Source organism: Hypanus sabinus, chromosome 19, assembly GCF_030144855.1.
Source record: "Hypanus sabinus isolate sHypSab1 chromosome 19, sHypSab1.hap1, whole genome shotgun sequence".
Classification (NCBI taxonomy): Eukaryota; Metazoa; Chordata; class Chondrichthyes; order Myliobatiformes; family Dasyatidae; genus Hypanus; species Hypanus sabinus.
Genome location: NC_082724.1, coordinates 68,702,347 through 68,720,669, shown reverse-complemented (window position 1 = coordinate 68,720,669; position 18,323 = coordinate 68,702,347). Strand labels below are relative to the sequence as shown.

At 42.2% G+C, this 18,323-nt stretch overlaps 1 protein-coding gene across 5 annotated transcripts in view; it reads left to right on the top strand.

Annotated features, from left to right (window-relative positions):
* Positions 1-211: 211 nt before the first annotated feature.
* The window catches only part of mst1rb (macrophage stimulating 1 receptor b), a 318,451-nt gene continuing 300,339 nt past the window's right edge, over positions 212-18,323 (top strand). For 2 of the 5 annotated variants that reach the window (XM_059944606.1, XM_059944605.1), the window contains exons 1-2: positions 212-468; positions 556-914. The gene's annotated coding sequence lies outside the window, so the exon portion shown is untranslated. The remainder of the gene's footprint in view (positions 469-555; positions 915-18,323) is intronic. The other 3 variants (XR_009506864.1, XM_059944603.1, XM_059944604.1) reach the window with 2 other exon arrangements.

The following is an 18,323-nucleotide window of genomic DNA, read 5'->3' as shown; positions in this document are numbered from 1 at the left end:
GTTCCTTTATTGAAAGAGTTACCCTGTTTGCTTATTATGTACAGATGGTTCGCATAATTACACACTTAGAGCTAGAAGGCGGCGAGTACAAAGCCCACCCTAGTCACTAGTATCTAGACTGACGCTCTCCATTGTAGTATCGGGGGTGTGGCCAGACTTCTATTCAGTCAGCTGGGCCGTGGCGATATGTGAAAAAAAATCCCTGAAAATATTTCAAGTAAAACTAGGAATGTTTTCCCGTTTCCTGTCAATATTTATCCCCTAAACAAGAATCACTGACTTATCTGACGTGAAATTGTTAATGTTTTGCAGTAGCAGTAAAGACATAAGATTACTGTGAATTGCAGTACAAACATAGAGTAAAAAAAGGAGTTAGTGTTCCTAGGTCGTTTTGATTGAAGAGGGAAAGAAGCTGTTCTCGAAGAATATCTGATTATGCCATCTCGCTCTGGGCACATTACACTTTCGGTAATGAACGCATTTCAGAGAGAAGTGCTCATTGCTTTAAAACGATTTGAAAATGTTTATGCATTGCAAATGTTTGTTTTAATCCAGCATTGCGAAGTTCTCGGAACGCTGGGGGTGGAAACGTGAACGCATTGCAGAGTGTTACCAGCAGAGGGCAATTGGGGGTTAAAGTGGCGCAAGAGCAAACTGCCTGGGTGAAAAAGTTGGAGAGTGAGTGAGACGGTGTGAGGGCAACGTTTGGTACGAACAGCCTGTTCCCGACGCTCCAGTTTCTTTCCGGATTGTCGACTCAGGTGAAGGGGCGTCTCAGTGTGAGAAGTCCACAGCATCGCCAGTGAATTGCCAGCCCTCGGCGTCCAAGGGTGGGACGGCACCTTCCAGAAACAACTGGAGCCAGGAGCTCCACCAGTCGCAAGCTCATCGGGAGACAGCATTACCTGAGCCAGGTAGGGAAGGTTCCGCTCCTATACCCTCTTCAGCTCTCTTCTCCTCCTTCCGGAGCCCTCCAGGCTTCTTTATAAACTTCTGATCAAAATGTTCAACATTATTAAGAGAGAGAGAGACACACACATGCTAATTCTTCAGGCCGTGAGGTAACTGAACCTCCGGATAGCTAAAAGGCAGGAACGATTTTGTTCGCGAACGTCTATTTAAAAGTCTCAATAAGTGCGTTAAAAGTGTCTTATCTTAAAAGGGCTTCAGTCACACGAAGTTCTAATTCATAATTATTCTGTATTACACTGTACTGCTGCCACGAAAGTTTACGATAAACAACAGTGATATTTAACCTGATTCTGGCACTGAGAGGGTTAAATGGGGAAAATGAATACTGTATCGTTTGAAATTTTAACAGCACATTGTAATTACCTGCTTACAGTCCATAAAATAATTCAGCTTTTTTTTGGGATCACACATCAGAAAGGCGTGCCTATAAATTGGAACAGTAAATTCCCAAGAGATTATTCAGAAAGAGATTCTACAGGGTCTCACCCCAAACATCGACTGTTTATTCTCCTTCATAAATGCTGCCCGACCTGCTGAGTTCCTCCGCATTTTGTGTCACTCAAGATTTTTATCATTTGCAGAATCTCTTGTGTAAATCATTTAAGAATAGCTTAGATTCGTTTAAATTTCAAAAAAGTTTATCATAGTAAAACAAAATATAGCAAAAGGGGAACAGTGTGAAGCCTTATACTGTCATGATCAGTATATCCTGCAGTGCTAACCTAAGTGCAGTGGCAGAAGGAGCCCTAGGCTGCGATCTTTTTCCACAAAACCTTAGTTTGGCTGTACGAATTTCAGTACATCCTTCAGCATGTACTCCTGGAGCCTGGAATTTGCCATTCGGCAGCAGCATTCCCTCATAGGGATCTCCACCCAAGTTTCAGGCAGACCCAAGGATATTGAAAAGGCGTGTGTTACGGAGACTGCAGTTAACAGGTAACGCCGAGTTCCACAACGTCACTCCCAGGATCGCATTCGGTCAAAGTGCAAATTAAATATGCCGCATCCTGCCTTGAGATTTTTTACTTACAGGAAAAATGAAAATATACAATAGAATCTACAAAAACACACTTGCAAGACTAAAAACTGATGTGCAAAAGAAGACAAATTGTGCCCAGGACCTCCTTGTAACATGAAAATGAAACTCAAAGGAACTGTAGATGCTGGTAATAGAAACAGAACGTGTCTGAAATTCCTATTCGGTTGAGGAGCTTTGGTCAGAGCTGGGAATGAGGCAACAGAAACTTGTGAAGCTGCAGGAAGGGTGTGGGAGAGGGAATGTCGTAAAACCAGGGTGACGATGAGAATAAAGAGTAAACAGGGTTATCTGGTGAATAAGTAACTGGGAGTGGGTACAGGGAAGGAACGTAGCAGATGAGAGGTTGTCGGAGTTGTGAAATGCAGAAGCAGTTCTCTGGGAAGTTAGACTGTGCATATCCCTCACTGCTAGAGGGAAAATTAACCGAGCTAAGCTAATATTACAGATGGATGACTGAAACAGAGAAAGCAAGTTACTTGAAGTTGTAAAATATGATATTGGATCCAGAAGACTGCAAATTGCCTAGAAGGTAGATATACAAAGGATGGAACTTCAAAGGGGATCAGAAGGGAAAAGGTATTTTTTAAGCATTGATATCTGGAAACTTGCTTTTGCAGGTGATGGTGGTGTCAGAATTGCTTTGAATGTGAGACATTTAGGCAAGTCACTTAAATAATCGAGGCATGGCAGCAAAAGGACCAAATGAGATAAAAATAAATGGACAAAAAGTCATCATCAAATCTACATTTGATGAAGGGTCTTTGCCTGAAACGTGGACATTTATTCCTTTCCATAGGTGCTGCCTGACCTGCTGAGTTCCTCCAGCATCTTGTGTGTTGCTCTGGATTTTCAGCATCTGCAGAATCCATTGTGTTTATTATGAAGGTTTGGGGGTGGGGCAGTGTAAGGGGAATATTAAAGGAGGGGGGAAATAAGTGGAGCGGTTGGGCAATGAAAATCCAGGATGATGAAAATGAAGTTGAGTCCAGAAGGGGCTCTGATGTCTGGAGGTGATTAGAGTCGTGAAGTCCAGTACAGAAATAGGCCCTTTGGTTCATCTACTCTGTGAAACCATTTAAACTGCCCACTCCCATCAGTCTGCACTGGCATCGTATCCCTACCATCCGTGTATCTATCCAACCTTCTCTTAAATGTTGATTTGAGCTCACATGGACCACCTGCAGGCAGCTCATTCCTCACTGTCAGAGACTCATTCCACCGAAATGCAACACTGAGCGTCATAGGAAGTCATTCCTGCCTGTAGCTATCAAACTTTACAACTCCTCTCTCGGAGTGTGAGACACCCTGAGCCAATAGACTAGTCATGGACTTGGCATAATTTACTTATTATTACTTAATTATCTATTGTTTTATATTGCTATATTTCTACACTATCCTTGGTTGGTGTGACTGTAACAAAACCCAATTTCCGTCAGGATCAATAAAGTATGTCTGTCTGTCTGACTGTCACGACCCTGTGAGTGAAGAAGTTTCCCCTCATCTTCGCCTTAAACTTTTCATCTTTCACCCTTTAGTCATGATCGCTGGTTATAGTCCCACCCAAACACTGTGGGGGGGGGGGGGGGAGCCTGCTTATATTTACCCTATCTACAGTATATCTATAATTTTGTATACCTTTATCAAAACTCCTCAATCTTTTATGTTCTAAAGAAAACAGTCCTAAGATTTTAAATTTTTCCTTTTAACTCAGGTCCTCCAGACTAGGCAACATCCTTGTAAATTTTCTCTGTACACTTCCAGCCTTGTTTACATTCTTCCTGTAGATAGGTGACCAGAACTGCACACAATACTCCAAATTAGGTCTCACGAATGTCTTATACAATATAACATCCCATCTTCTCTATGAAGGCCAATGTCCCAAAAGCTTTTACGATCCTATCTACCTGTGATACCACATTCAACGAATTATGTACCTGCATTCCCAGATCCCTCTGTTCTATTCCACTCCTCAATGCCCCACTGTTCATTGTGTAAGACCTAGCCTGGATGGCGCTACTGAAGTGCAAGACTTCGCACTTCTTTGCATTAACTTCCATCTGCCATTTTTCATCCCATTTTTCCAGCTGATACAGGTCTCGCTACAAACCATGATAGAATTCCTCGCCGTCCACTACACCCCTAATCTTGATGTCATCTGCAAATTTGCTGATCCAGTTGACCGCATTATCATCCATATCTTTGATATAGATGACAAACAACAAAGGACCCAGCACCGATCCCTGCGGCACTCCACTAGTCACTCTAATCCTCTTCTACCACTCTCTGGCTTCTCCCACTAAGCCAACGTCTAATCCAATTTACTATCTCATCACGAATGCTGAGCGACTGAACCTTCTTGACCAACCTCCCACGTGGAACCTTGTCGAATTATTTGCTAATGTCCATGTAGATAACATTCACTGCCTTACCTTAATCAACTTTCCTTTTAGCTTCCTTGAAAAACTCTAAGATTTAGACATGACCTACCATGCACAATGCTGTGCTGACTGTCCTTAATCAGTCCATGTCTATCCAAATATTGACATATCTGGTCCCTTAGAATACCTTCCAATAATTTTCCAAGAACTGATGTCAGACTCTCTGGCCTATAATTTCCTGGATTCTGTTCAGAGCCTTTTTTGAACAGCTGAACGGCATTGGCTATCCTCCAATCCACTGGTACCTTTCTTATCAATAAGGATGTTTAAACTATCCCTCTGGGGCCCTGGCAATTTTTGCACTTGTCTCCCATAAGGTCTGTGGGAACACCTTGTTAGGCCCTGGAGATTTATTCACCCTGATTTGCCTTGGGGCAGCAAACACCTCCTCCTCCTCTGTGACCTGCACAGGGTCCATGAAACTGATGCTAATATGTGTAAAGTTAAACTCACCTACTATAATAACCTTATGTTTCTTGCAACAGTCTGCAATCTCTTTACAAAGTTGTTCCTCTAAATCCCTCGGACTGTTGAGTGGTCTGTAATGTAGCCCCATTAATGTGGTCATACCTGTCTTATTTCACAGTTCCACGTCTAACACCTTACTAGTTGAGTAATCCAGTCCCTGGGAGAGAGCCCAGTGATCCAAAATTCTTATGCCCTCTCTCTTACACCAACTACTTATTCACATATTAAACTATGTAATCTTCCTAGTTCTGGATTCAGTAGCAATTGGTATGAGTAGCAATCCTGAGATCACAACCCTGGAAGTCTTGCCCTTTAACTTGGCACCTAACTCCCTTCTCACTTGTCCTACCCATGTCATTAGTACCTACATTGACCATGACATCAGACTATTCACCCTCCCACTTAAGAATGCTGAGGACTCAAACCGAGATTTCCCAGGCTCTGGCACCTGGGAGGCAACATACCATCTGGGAATCTCATTCTTGCCCACAGAACCTGCCATCCATCCCTCTAGCTAACGAATCCCCTATCACCACCGTGTGCCTCTTCTCTCCACTTTCCTTCTGAGTCACACAGCCAGACACAGTGCCAGAGACCTAACCATTGTGACTTTCCTCTATTAGGTCAATACGCCCGCCCCTCAACAGTATCAAAAGTGTTGTTGAGGGGGATGGCCACAGGAATACACTGCACTGGTTGTTTAACCTCTTTCCCCTTTGTGATTATCACCCACTCTCCTGTGTCCTGTATCTTGGTTGTAACTACCTCTTTATATGTCCTGTCTATCATCCTTTCAGCCTCACAAATGACCTGGCATTCATCCAGTTCCAGCTCCAACTCCTTAATGCAGATTGTTAGAAGCTGCAAGAGGATACACTTCTCACAGTAGTAGTTGTCAGGGACACCGGAGATCTCCCTGCCTTCCCACATCCCACTAGAGCAGCATTTCACTATCTACTGCCCTAGCTCAGCAGATATAAAGGAGGGAAGGAAAAATAAATTGAAGCTCGAGCTTTTCTTTGTCTTCTTTGACTGAAACCTCAAAGATCTAAAGCTTCAGGATCACCACTCTGACTCTGTTCACCCCGATGATGGCCACTGCACTTGCCCCTGCCTTCCTTTAATCTGCTGTTGCGAATCAATCCCAAATACGGATTGTCTGCTGGTCAGAGCTCAGTTATGTTGCTGCAAACCACTGCTGCCTCTTTCTACTCAGGCAGTGGACCTGAGAGAAATCCCCTCCTCTCAAACTTCCATTGTCCAGATTGGTCACTGGTCAGAGCTTGAGGAGATGGAGAGGGTACTTGAATAGGAGAGTGAGAATTTTAAAGCAGTTGTTGATTGATAGCAACCAGTGTAAAAGCCAGGGGTGAGGGGAGAAGGCTGAAGAGGACTTGGTGCGAGTTAGGAGATGGACAGCTAAGTATAGGATGTGTTGCACGTGAATGTCCAGAGTGCAGAATCAAGAGACCAGGACAGCCCCTTTAACATACCACATGGGGCATTTGTCACTTTGTTTATGTGTACCTTTTCATAAATTCTATTGCATTTCTTTATTTTCCTGTAAATGGCTGCAAGAAAATGAATCTTGGGGTTGTGTGTGTGTGTATGTGTGTGTATTATATATTCACATACACACACACACACACACTTAGATAATAAAGTTATCTGGAAACTTCAAAGTAAATCTATTGTTTGAAAAACAGGACCTTTCCCTTCAGATCGCCTATAAAATTTCATCTTCTTAAGTGTAACCCTGCCGCCAAAGGCGGATTGATCGGATACAATAGCGCAAGGTACCACAAATTCAATAAAACCATAAAACAAGTGATACTTAGTCAAACTGCACTTTTTATTCACTGCATGCTGTGGGGGAAGTTGCAGACTGATCTCCCAAAGTGACAGTCCGGGCACTGCCCTCCCCCGAAACACAATTCCACACAATTTATTACATTGATCATTACAGGAAAAATATAATTACACAAGTTAATACAGTTTTAGAATAGTTTTGATCACATGCTAAGATACAATTAGATGTAAAATCATTATTGGTTAGTTATAATTATTTCTGCCAAGACCAGAATGGATACAATCTCAGTTCTTTATGTTGACACCTGCCCCCACTCTCCAATGTTCTAAGATAAGATAGGACATAATTTATTGATCCTGAGAGAAATTGAATTTCATTACAGTTGCACCAACCAAGAATAGAGTAGAAATATAGCAAAATAAACCAAAAATAATTAAATGATAATAAGTAAGTTATGCCAAGTGGAAATAAGTCCAGGACCAGCCTATTGGCACAGAGTGTCTGACACTCTGAGGGAGAAGTTGTAAAGTTTGATGGCCACAGGCAGGAATGACTTCCTATGACGCTCAGTGTTGCATCTCGGTGGAATGAGTCTCTGGCTGAATGTACTCCTGTGCCTAACCAGTACATTATGGAGTGGATGGGAGACATTGTCCAAGATGGCATGCAACTTGGACAGCACCCTCTTTTCAGACACCACTGTCAGAGAGTCCAGTTCTACCCCCACAACATCACTGGCCTTACGAATGATTCTGTTGGTGTCTGCTACCCTCAGCCTGCTGCTCCAGCACGCAACAGCAAACATGATGGCACTGGCCACCACAGACTTGTAGAACATCCTCAGCGTTGTCCTACCACCCCACCCCCCCCCCCCTTGCTGTCCTTCCCCTATTTAGTTATGTTATTCTTCAAAAATGCTTTGTGCGACCAGATAATTCTTTATTTAGACCTATGCCTAATGCTATTAGGGAACAATGTCTGGTACATCATTTGTTGCTGGGTAAGGTTCCCTTTTTGGCTGTACAGCAACCAACATAAGGTACCTATAAGGTAATTGATCATAAGCTAATCATACCCCTTAATCCATTCCCCCATTTACCTATCCCTCTACCTAAGTTTACCTTTCCCCTCATCACGGTAACCTCTTGTTTTGAGACCCCCGTCAAGGGAAAATGACTATCAAAGTTCCATCATGTCTGATTTATTATCCCTATCAACTCCATTCTCCTGCCTTCTCCCCATAACCTTTGACACCCTGACTAATCAAGATTCTATCAACCTCATTTCATTATATAGAAGTGCAGTGCATCAATAAATATCCATCTGTCATGTAATCCTTTGGTTACGTTTACTCCAGGGAAAATATACCTAGCCTATCTAACCTCTCTTAAAAACTGAAGTCATCCAATTTGGGCAATGTTCTGGTGAATTCACTCTGCATTGTCTTCAGTGCAACCACGTCCTTCCTGTGTTGTGGTAACCACAGCTGGACAGAATATTCCATGTGCGTTCTCACTGTGGAACTGCTGCGTTGGGTACCTTTGTTCCATCTGCCACAAAAGGTGGGCTACACATTTCAATTCTACTTCCTCTTCCTATTCTGACATGTCAGTCCATGGCTTTTTTTTACTGCCACACTCAGGTTGGAGGAGCAACACCTTGTATTCTGTCTGCGTACCCTCCAACCGAACGGCGTGAACATTGATTTTTCTGATTTCTAGTAAGTTCTCTTCTCTCCCCTTCTCTCTTTTCCCATTCCCCATTCTGGTTCTCTTCTTGCCCATTATCTTCTCAATTGCCCATCACCAGGCTGATTGTAAATCCAATTAGCCAGCTTGGTTTGGATCCCATATTCTTGAACCTCTGGGCCAGCTTACCATGTGGGACCTTGTCAGATGCTTGACTGAAATCCAAATTGAAAATGGTTACCAACCTACTTTCATCATTTTTCTTACGTCCCTCTTTAATGAGAGAGGTGAGACTAGAACTAAAGGTCACAAGTTTAGGGAGTGAGGAGAAATAGTTAAGGTAAATCCGAAGGGAATTTCTTCTCTCAGATAGTGGTGCAAGTGCAGAATAAGCATCCAATGGATGTAGTCGATGTGGGTTTAATTGTAACATTTAAGGGAAGTTTGAATAGGTATGTGGCTGAGACCAAAGGCTATAGGAGCAGAATTAGGACTGTTGCCCCCTCAAAGCTGTTCTGCCATTCCATTATGGCTGACTTCTCCTTCTGCCTTCTTCTCACCGTCCGATCACAGGACATTGACCGTTGCAATCTGTAGTAGGGTGGAATTTTTGTTCATCCAGTATGACACAGTAGATTAAAGATGATTTATTTAGAGATACGGTGTGGAACAAGCTCTTCCAGCCAACCAAGCCACACTACCCAGAAACCCAGTAACCTAATTACAATGACCAATTAACCTACTAACTGGTAGGTCTTTGGACTGTGAGAGAAAACCAGTCACTCCATTCTTTAAGAGGGAGGAAGGCAAAAGAAAGGAAATGATAGGCCAGTTAGCTTAACCTCACAGGTTGGGAAGGTATTGAATTCCATTATTAAGGATGAGGTCTTGGGGCACTTGAAAACTAATAATAAAATAAGTTAAAATCAGCATGGTTTCTGTAAAGGGAAATCTTGCCTGACAAATTTGTTAAGAGTTCTCTGAGGAAGTAACAAGCAGGGTGGACAAAGGAGAGGCAGTGGATGTTATTTACTTGGATTTTCAGAAGGTATTTGATAAAATGCCACACATGAGACTGCTTAACAAGAAAAAAAAATCCTATGACGTTATAGGAAAGATACTGGCATGATAGAGGAATTGTTGAAAGGCAGGAGGTAATGAGTGGGAATAAAGGAGGCCTTTTCTGGTTGACTGCCTGTGACTAGTGGTGTTCCTGAGGGGTCAGTATTGGGACTGCTACTTTTTACATTGTTTGTTGATAATTTGGATAATGGAATTGATGGCTTTGTGGCAAGGTTTGCAGATGATACAAAGATAGGCGGAGGGATAGGTAGTGCTGAGGAAGCAATGCAATTGCAGCAGGATTTAGACAAATTGGAAGAATGAGTAAAAGAGTGGCAGATGGAATACAGTGTTGGGAAATGTATAATAATGCATTTTGGTAAAAGGAATAATCATGCAGACTATTATCTAAATGGGGAGAAGGTTCAAACATTAGAAGAGCAGAGACACTTGGGAGTCCTCATGCAAGACTCCCAGAAGGTTAATTTCCAGGTTGAGTCTGTGGTAAAGAAGGCAAATGCAATGTTGGCATGTATTTCAAAGGGAATAGAATATAAAAGCAAGGAGATAATGTTGAGGCTTTATAAGACACTAGACAAGCCACACTTGGAGTATTGTCAACAGTTTTAAGTCCCATATCTCAGAAAGGATGTATGGTCATTGGAGAGAGTCCAGAGGAGGTTCACAAGGATGATTCCTATGATGGGGGTATCCAGAACTGGAGGGCACAGCCTCAGATTAAGGGGTGACTTTTTAGAATAGAAGTAAGGAGGATTTTTTTTTAGCCAGAGAGTAGTGAATCTGTGAAATGCTCTGCCACAAGCTGCGGTGGAGGCCGTGTCTGTGGTATATTTAAGGTGGAAGTTGATCATTTCCTGATCAGTCAGGGCATCGAAGGATATGGTAAGAAGGTATGTGTATGGGGTTGAGTGGTATGCAGGGTCAGCCATGATGGAATGGTGGAGCAGACTCAATGGGCTGAATGGTCTAATTCTGCTCCTACGTCTATGGTCTTATGGAACTGAAGGAAAGCTATGCACACCCATGAAGAATGTACAGAGGACTCTGGAACTGAACTTTGAACTCTAGTGCCCTGAGCAGCAATAGGTTTGTGCTAACTGCTGTGCTCCTGTGGTGACAACCTGCAGTAGCGTAGTAGTTAAAGATTAGCTTTATTTGTCACTTATACATCGATACATAGAGTGAAATGTGTTGTTTGCATCAACGACCAACACATTCTGAGGAAGTGCTGGGGAGCGCCTGTGTGTGCCATCGTGCTTCTGGTGCTAATGTAGCATATGCCTGCAGCTTATTGTCACTAACCAGTACATCTTTCAGAATATGAGAGGAAACACACATGGTGATGGGGAGAATGTACAGACAGCAATGGGAATTGAACCCTGATCTGTGAATGCTGATGCTGTAAAGCAATGCACTAACCACTACACTACCATGCCACATTCTTCAGCAGGACACATCTGTGAACGGGCTAGGAGTGGAGATGTTCCTCATGAGTGTGCATCCAGAAATTGACACTGCCCCTGCGTGAACTAAGAGTTATATAGAACAGAAACAGGCCCTTTGGCCTAACTCATCTCTTCTGACTAAGATGTTTATCTGATTTGCCTGTGTTTGGCCCATGACTTTAAACTTCTTCTATCCGTGTACCTGTCTAAACGTCTTTTAAAGATTGTAATTGAGCACACTTCTACAAATTCCTCTGGCAGCTCATTCCATGTGGCCACCAGCCTCTGAAATAGTTCTCCATAGGGTCCCTGGTTAAATCTTACCCCTCTCATTGTAAATTGCTGGGGAACAGTGTGTGGTTAGGAAACTGATTCAATGGCCATTTTATTAGATAAGGAAGAAGAACCTGATGTGGTTTTCTGCTGCTGTAGTCCATCCACTTCAAAGTTCAACATATTGAATGTTCAGAGATGATTTTCTTCACACCATTGTTGTCACACATGATTATGAGTTACTGTTGTCTTCCTGTCAGGTTGAACCGGTCTGGCCATTCTCCTCTGACCTACCTCATTAACACGGTGTTTTTGCCCTCAGAACTGCAGCTCACTGGACATCCTTCTGTTTCTCACACCATTCTCTGTAAACTCTAGAGACTGTCGCATGTGAAAATCCCAGGCGATCAGCTTCTGAAATACTCACACCACCCTGTTTGGCACCAAATATTATTCCATAGTCAAAGTCGCTTTGATCACATTTCTTCCTCATTCTGATCTTTGGTCTGAACAGCAACTGAACCTCCCGACCAAGTCTGCATGCTTTTATGCTTTAATTTGCTGCCACATGACTGGCTGATTAGAAATTTGCATTAATGAGCAGGTGTAACTAATAAAGTGGCCACAGTGTAAATTGGGGAGTATCCTCGCCAGTGGTACTGCCTGTCCCTTTAAGACCACATATGTTATTTTACCTGTTAATGACCTGTAGCTTTAAAGACTCAGTCATTACCATGGATATGAGACTCCCTGTATGACCTCTTTTCTCTATAATATGCATGCTTTTGCCTAATGACTATTGGCTTACCATGAGTAATGTTGTGAGAGACCTAGTATCTTCTTAGTTTTGATTAGATGGTCAATCCAGCAGGTGACCTCTTTGATTCTTGAGTTGCCTTTTTTACTGCCTTTGTTGCCCTCCAGCTGAAAGTTAATACTAACCACCAGTTGGCTATTACCTACACCTCTCACGGTTGAGGGTAAGCCTGTGGGGAATTAATTCTTGGCAGAAATATCCTGTGTTCAAAACAGGATTGCAATCAAGGTTACAAGACATGGTATTTGGTAAGACAAAGAATTAAGAAAATAACTTGCACAATTCCTGAGCTAATTTTGCAGGAAGCAGCTGAGGTTCTTTGTTGCAATGTCTTTTCTTTATTTTATTGACTAACGTTTGTGCCAGCTACATTTATTTCTGCACTGCATGTGTAATTGAAATGTCTTGCAAGATTTTTGCTCTTTCGTCCGACTGTAGTTACTGAGATAATTATAGATTTCTAAACCTAGTCAGGGTTTGTGTGGTTTGTGGTATTTACTCCTTCCTAGTGAATTCTGGTTTTGATTTCTGTTGGGATCTAGGAATATCAGTCAGAGGTCAGCCAAAAGTTTGTGAAATACGGTGAATTCCTCAAAGCAGGATTCACAAAGACACATTGCATTCTAGTTCAACTATTTGTTCTGAAATTGTGCCTGTTCTTTTTGCTCAGATATATTTTTTCTGCTGACGCATTCCTGCCTTTCTACTTGGAGTGCTCATTCCTTGTTGATGAATTGTACTATCAAAAATGTTGGATCAGATTGATGTTATCTCTTGGGTTTTGTCATGAAGAACAAATGATGGAGCACTTAAACAGCATGACGAGGGGAGGCTAGCTTTGTTACAAGCAGCACATGCCTGACTAATGCATTATCATTTCTTTTTGATGGAAGGGCATTAGTAACAAGTCAAATAATGGAGAGTTTGTGATTGCTATCTGTGTGACCTGCAGAATGCAATCAATAAGGTCCTTGGGACCTTCATTGGTTGATGAAGGAAGAGCAGTAGATTTGTGTAGCGTGGAGGATCAGAGGGATCCGGGGGTCCGGGTCCATAGCATGCTCAAAGCAGCAGCGCAGGTTGACTCTGTAGTTAAGAAGGCATATGGTGCATTGGCCTTCATCAATCGTGGAATTGAATTTAGGAGCTGAGAGGTAATGTTGCAGCTATATAGGACCCTGGTTGAACCTCACTTGGAGTACTGTGCTCAGTTCTGGTCGTCTCACTACAGGAAGGATGTGGAAGCCATAGAAAGGGTGCAGGGGAGATTTACAAGGATGTTGTCTGGATTGGGGAGCATGCCTTATGAGAATAGGTTGAGTGAACTTGGCCTTTTCTCCTTGGAGTTTCGGAGGATAAGAGATGACCTGATAGAAGTGTACAAGATAATGAGAGGCATTGATCATGAGGATAGTCAGAGGCTTTTTCCCAGGGCTGAAATGGTTGCCACAAGAGGACACAGGTTTAAGATGCTGGGGAGTAGGCACAGAGGAGATGTTGGGGTAAGTTTTTTACTCAGAGAGTGGTGAGTGTGTGGAATGGGCTGCCGGCAACAGTGGTGGAGACGGATATGATGGGGTCTTTTAAGAGACTTTTGGATAGGTACATGGAGCTTAGAGAAATAGAGGGCTATGGGTAAGCCTAGTAATTTCTAAGTTAGGGACATGTTCGGCACAACTTTGTGGGCTGAAGGGCCTGTATTGTGCTGTAGGTTTTCTACGTTTCTATGTCCCAGTTAAAAAGCTGCTGGCAAAATTGAGAGAAGAAGGGATCAGAAGTGGCATTTTCTAACTCTTGCTCATTTGAAGATTTCTGATTTTTGCACCATTCTCTGTAAATTCTAGAGACTTGTGCATGAAAATCCCAGGAATTCAGCAGATGCTCAAACCACCCTATCTGGTACCAATAACCATTCCATGGTCAAAGTCATTTAGATCACATTTCTTTCCCATCTGATGTCTGGTCTCAAAAGCAACTGAATCTCCTGACTGTGGCTGCATGCTTTTATGCATTGAGTTGCTGCCACATGATGGGCTGTTCAGATATTTGCATTAATGAGCAGGGTACCTAATAAAGTGGCCACTGAATGTATAATAAACATGAAAAGCATAAATGGCCTAAGGTAAGGCTTTTGATTAGTTAGGGGGCTTTAGGGCAGTGGGGAGAAGGGGTAATAATAAGGTTGAGAGAAAATCACTTTAAGCAGCTGTAAGATTGGGGTTCTGTTCCTTCTGCAGTCTGTAATGAGTTTTGTGTTTCTCCCTGTGACAATGTGGGTTTCCTACAGGTGCTCCAGTTTCCTCCCGTATTCCAAAGATGTATGGTTGGGGTTAATGAATTGTAGGCATGTTATGTTGGTGTTGGAAGTGTGGAGACACTTGCACTATCCTTGCTGATTTGATTTGATGCAAATAGCACATTTTGCTGTAAGTTTAAATGTACAAGTAACAAAAATAAAGCCAACTTTAAAATTCTTTCATCTTTAAAGCAGCCGTAATTGGTGGAACAGATTTATGGACTGAATGGCCTCATTCTGCTCCGATATCCCATGGTCTTAAATTAATATAAATTATGCATGACTTGCACAACAAAATAAAGAAAACATAACCGCATTAGTGCAAGTTGAAAGAGAGAGAGAAATAACAGAAGTATAGTTCAATGTTGTGTTAATGACCTTACAGAGAACAAGGATAAGGAATTTGAAGGGTGTAACCAATAATGTCCCTGGGGCCTAACATTTTTTGTAAACTACGTTAATGACCCGGATGGAGGAATGATGTTTTATAGGTTCAGGTTTTGCCTTAACACAATTAGCATAGTAAAGAGTGTGGGTGAAATGGTAAGTAGCAAAGGAAGAAGAACAAGTAATGGTATGTGGCACATAGTTTAACATGAACGTGTGGACAGGCCAATCTGAGAATGGAAACTGCAGGTGCTGGGCTTTTAGAAGCCATAGACCAAATCAAAAAGCTGAAGCAATAAATTATTTAAGAATCCTGAAATACACAAAACACTTAAAAATTGGACATCATGTAAGTGTAGCGGTTAGCACAACGCCATGACAGAAGTCGAAGTTCAATTCCAAGATCATCCGTATGTCCTCCCCGTGGAATGTGTTGGCTTTCTCTGAGTGCCCTGCTTTCCTCCCACAGTCCAAAGACAGTCCATAGTTAGTAGTTGTAAATTGTCCTGTGATTAGGCTAGGGTTAAGTCAGGGTTGCTGGGTAGCAAGGATTGAAGGGCAGGAAGGTCCTATTCTGAGCTGTATCTGTCCATCAGCCTGCACATGGTCCATATCCCCTCTGTCTTCAGCCTGTTCATATGTCTGTCTATAATACAACTTCAGCAGTTCTTTAATTCTCTTGTGCCACTCTTAGCAAGGGACTATTGAAAAATTATGGTCAGAACCTTTGCATTTCAACCCTTACTTTTTCTAACAACGAGGGAGATATTTAATTCCAGCCTAGTGACTTACCAACTTCCATGGATATTTCCACTCTTGTTATGGTTCTCCCACTCAGAATTTCACACATTTCCTCACTGACTACAAATTTAGCAGTATGCATTTAAAAACCTTGCCCACATCCTTTGCTTCCACAAATAGGTTACCTGTTTCATCGACAACAGACCTTACTATTTCCTTAACTATCTCCTTGCTCTTTATGTGTTTCAAAAACATCATTTTATTTTATTTGGCAATACATTTTCATGTTCTCTCTTTGTTTTCCTAATTCTCCTTTTTAGTTCACTCTTGCACTTCTCATAGTATTCTAGCTTTCTGCACTATTAAGCTCTCAGTGTCTGATATAAGCTTCTGATTTTTCCCTGTCACTTTACCACTCAGGGGCAGCCAAATTCTTTATCCTTATAACAACATATTCATCCTGAATACCTGAGACCAGCTTGCCTTTAAGTAGTTTTTGCCAAATTATTTTCCAACCCAGTAAAATTTACCTAACCACAATTTAAAATACTTGTTGCTACTTCCATCATGATATAATCTAACAGAGTTATGATTACTATCACAAGTCATCCCATTGATTCTCCTTCCACTTGCTGAAGTTCTTTTCCAAAACTAAATCAAAATTTACTCACTCTGCTCCCCTTCTTGTTGGATGTTCAACATATGGACTAGCAAAACATTCTGAATGTGATTAGGAATTTTGTGCCCTCTATAACGTGATTAGGAATAGTCAGCATGGCTTTGTGAAGAGCAGGTCGTGCCTTACGAGCCTGATTGAATTTTTTGAGGATGTGACTAAACATATTGATGAAGGAAGAGCAGTAGATGTAGTGTATATGGATTTCAGCAAGTTATTTGATAAGGTACCCCATGCAAGGCTTATTGAGAAAGTAAGGAGGCATAGGATCCAAGGGGACATTGCTTTGTGGATCCAGAACTGGCTTGCTCACAGAAGGCAAAGAGTAGTTATAGACAAGTCATATTCTGCATGGAGGTCCATCACCAGCAGTGTGCCTCATGGATTTGTTCTGGGACTCTTACTCTTCGTGATTTTTATAAATGACCTGGATGAGGAAGTGGAGGGATGGGTTAGTAAATTTGCTGATGACACAAAAATTGGAGGTGTTGTGGATAGTGTGGAGGGCTGTCAGAGGTTACAGCAGGAATTGATGGGGTGCAAAGTGGCAGATGGACTGAGAAGTGGCAGATGGAGTTCAATGAAGCCAAGTGTGAGGTAGTTCTTTTTGGTAGGTCAAATATGATGGCAGAATATAGTATTAATGGTAAGACTCTTGGCAGTGTGGAGGATCAGAGGGATCTTGGGGTCCGAGTCCATAGGACACTCAAGGCTGCTGCGCAGGTTGACCCTGTGGTTAAGAAAACATACGGTGCATTGGCCTTCATCAATCATGGGTTTGAGTTTAGGAGCTGAGAGGTAATGTTGCATCTATATAGGACCCTGGTCAGACCTCACTTGGAGTACTGTGCTCAGTTCTGGTCGCCTCACTACAGGAAGGATGTGGAAACCATAGAAAGGGTGCAGAGGAGATTTACAAGGTTATTGCCTGGATTGGGGAGCATGCCTTATGAGAATAGGTTGAGTGAACTTGGCCTTTTTTCCTTAGAGTGGCAGAGTATGGAAGACGACCTGATAGATGTGTATAAGATGATGAGAAACATTGATCATATGGATAGTCAGAGGCTTTTTTACAAAGGGCTCAAATGACTAACATGAGGGACTTAGTTTTAAGGTGCTTGGAAGTAGGTACAGAGGAGATGTCAGGGGTAATTTTTTTTACGCAGAGAGTGGTGAGTGCGTGGAATGGGCTGCCAGTGATTGTGGTGGTGGGGATATGATAGGGTCTTTTAAGAGACTCCTGGATAGGTACATGGAGCTCAGAAAAATAGCGGGCTATGGGTAACCCGAGGTAATTTCTCAGGTGATGACATGCTCGGCACAGCTTTGTGGACCGAAGGGCCTGTATTGTGCTGTAGGTTTTCTATGTTTCTATAAATGTTCCACTGATAGTATTCCAGTTATTTTTATATTATGATAGTTAAAAAATTCCAGTTATTGCTCATCTGGTGTTTTCATACTTGTCAAACTAACCAGAGATGATAGAAATCTGAAATAGAAATATAAAATGCTTGAATACTCAGCTAGTCAGCCAGGATCTGGGGAGAGATACAAGGTCAATGTTTCAGGTCAAAGAACCTTCAGCATAGTTGGGAAAGAGCAAACAAGTCAGCTTTAAAATGCATGGTGCATGGGGAAGGAATGAATAGGACAAAAAATCTAATCTAATCTTGTAGCTGAAAATTTTCATGTGTGGAAGCAAGACAGAGAAGTGGTTACAGTTGTCGGAAACCATGATTACACCATACTTGGAGTACTGTGTACAGTTCTGTTTGCCACACTACAGAAAGGATGCGGTTGCAATGGAGACAGAGCAGAAGAGATTCAGCAGGGACTTGCCTGGTACAGAGGGTGGGAGACAAAAGCAGAGATTAGACAGACTTATTCTCACTAGAGGGTAGGAGGCTGAGGAGTGGCCTTCAAGAGTGTTTATTGTCATTCTTCAGTGCCTGAGTGCAACGGAGAACAGAATGATTGTTACTCCAGATCCAATGCACTATTTTAAAAACAGACAAAAAGCAGAAACAAACACAGTAAATAGAAATATAAAGCCAATCATATAAAACAATATGTACAAGTAATTGAGTGTGATCATGTGTGAGTAAGATTAGCTAATACACATAGACAGATTGTCTGCACGTGAAGTGATACTGACTGCAGGAGTATCTGCGCAACAGGTGACTGACAGGA